Source organism: Lampetra fluviatilis, chromosome 15 (assembly GCF_964198595.1).
Source record: "Lampetra fluviatilis chromosome 15, kcLamFluv1.1, whole genome shotgun sequence".
Classification (NCBI taxonomy): Eukaryota; Metazoa; Chordata; class Hyperoartia; order Petromyzontiformes; family Petromyzontidae; genus Lampetra; species Lampetra fluviatilis.
The window spans coordinates 5,189,740-5,192,582 of record NC_136289.1 but is presented as its reverse complement, the minus strand read 5'-3'; positions in this window follow the sequence as shown (position 1 = coordinate 5,192,582).

The window sequence follows — 2,843 nt, the reverse complement described above, 5'->3', positions numbered from 1 at the left end:
AGAGAATCCATTGAGATTGAGAGAAACAGAAATAACTTTAATCGCTCAGACAGCTACAGGCTTAGTGCGGCCTGGAAGCGTATTATTAAATAAGATGCATTACAATTCCTTATAAGGGAAACAAGCACTAACTGATGATTAATGTAGCATAATCACAATAGAACACATTCCAAATGATTACTAATCTACAACTCGCATCGTAACAATAGCCTTATTACTAATCAAGTATATAATTACAATAACCCCCCCCTCAAATCTTTGCACCTGATGAGTTAATGAGTTAATGATGACGTCACCCTGCTGCTGCTCTATATAAGAACGGGAGACACAGCAGAGCCTCACCATTCTGGCGAATTGCCCGATGATGCTGGATGCAATTACCAGCGAAACGTCGTACTCAAATTGTAAATGTTGTGGTTTGACGCTTCAACACACCGGTGGGCTAAAGCAGTGAACTATTTGTCTTTTGTCAACGTGACACTTTTTTACTGATTGGCCGTGTCGGGTGGTGGAGGGTTACGACACATTTATAAATAACGCGATCTAAACCCAAAAATCGTTGATTATGAACAATATTGGTCGCGAAAGCCTACGTGTTAAACTGTATTAGATTGCTCTGTTTTTACTTTTTTACCATTTCTTGTTTCATTGTATGTGAAGTATTGGAAATGACGGCAGGAAACTCCTTTGACGGGAACACACTTCTTTTATTAAATCTTGACTTGAACGATACAACGCGTGGCCTCTCTTCTTCACAGTACGGTCACCATACAACGGTACAACTCGTGACCTCTTCTCTCCGCTCCACACTTCTCTCAACTCCCGTAGACTCTGTGCTGCTGGCTCTCTGTGCCTCGTGTAGACTCCACGCCTCGGCTACACTCTTCTCTCGTCTCGTGTAGACTCTGCGCCTCGGCTACACCCTTTACTCGTCTCGTGTAGACCTTACGCCTCCGCTACACTCTTCACTCGTCTCGTGTAGACTTTACACATCTGGCTACACACTCTTCAGTACCCGTCTCGTGTAGACCTTACATCTCCGGCTACACACTCTTCAGTACCTGTCTCGTGTAGACCTTATACTCTCTCTGGCTACACCGTATGCATTACTCGGCTCGTGTAGACCTTACACTCTCTCTGGCTACACCGTATGCATTACTCGGCTCGTGTAGACCTTTCTCCTCTCTCTGGCTACACCTTGTACATTACTCTCCATTACTCTCCTCTCCGGGCTCTATCTCTGCACCTTCGTCTTCATTCCTAGATGGTTCCACTTCTTCTCCTTACTCCTCTGTGCATCACCTTATATATCCCTTCCTCCCGGGAGACGGAGCGGATGCGGACCTCAACGTCGGCACCGCTCCTCAGTTACCCAATCACCATGCGCTATCTCTACGATCCGTTTCCGCCCAGCGCGTGTTTCCACTCATCGACCAATCACACCGCGCTGCCACCCGATCACTCCCTCTCAGCGCGTCACCGGCACACAGCCAATCAGCAGCACTACCCCCACCCGCGCTGACGCCTGCTCCTCCCCGTCAGCGCGCGTCACCACACACACACCCGTACATACGCGCTGGCACACGACGTATACCCCCAGCGCGTATCACCACTACATATGTAATGGCAGAGATTAGGGATTAATAAAGTACAACCATAACCACAATCATATAAACAGAAATATATGCATTGATGTATATGAAGACAAGTCCAGTACTTTGTGGCAAAGGTTTAGCAAATTGTTTTTTTTTATTTACATAGCATAGAATTTGTTTTAATATCAATATATTGGGGGGGTCATTTTGAGCATATTTAAATATTGGGGGGGGGGGGATGTGTGTCCCCCCCAATATATATTATGATTACGGACTTGGGTTGACCGAAGGGCGGAACATGTACACAAGAGACGATTGGCTGAGCTGAATCACCACCGTGATTAGGACATCTTCTCGAGTACAAGTCAAAGTCTGCAACCACAGCGCCACCTAGCCAGACCTGAGTTAACAAAGCACTATTATTGCTTACATTGACGCTGTAAATCTAAAACGCTTCAATATCAACTTCCCTTTCAAAAAAGGATGTAAACACATTTTATTAGCTGTGCAAAAGTACAGTGAACACAGAATGTGACAGGCTCAAGTATTTGTTGTGTATAAATACATCGCACACATACATCGTATTGTGTACCTAATGTGGAATATGGTGGACTATTGTGTTAAGGGGAATGCGTAATCATCAGGCACATAACTGGCTGGAATGGTCAAGGGATTACTGAAATTGCACAGCTATCAGCAATGTACAAAACTGGACATGTGAAAATAAGCTTCATAGCTCATCAGATTCCTTAAGTCTAAATATTCTGATTCTGACAAAACCTTCAAGTACCACATATAAAGATTTGCAACAATATAGTAGCTTACAGTAACACACTGCACTTCTTAACCCTGTCCAATTCTGACCAGACTTTGGTTAATTCGGCAATGGAGTGAGCCCTTGCTTTGTGCAAGTGTGCAGGGGAAGCTGCTCTTTGTTGCACGGCCAATTTGGCAAGCACCATCTATATGCTAACAAGTGCATACTAACGATGTCGAGACCCGTTTGGATGTTAAGTGGAGGTCTAATTTAGGAAGAATAATTTTATATCTTAAGCAATGCCGGTTTGCGCGCAAATTTCCCAAAAAATGTGTTGACATTTTAATGCTAAACAAAATGTGGAGCAGAACTGTATTCACACACACACCAGTAATTTAACATTTTACAGATCATTTGCACAAAACGTTGAATGAAAAAGAGAAAAGAAAAAAAACATGCAAACGTACAAATCACGCCCGGGCAAACGTTCG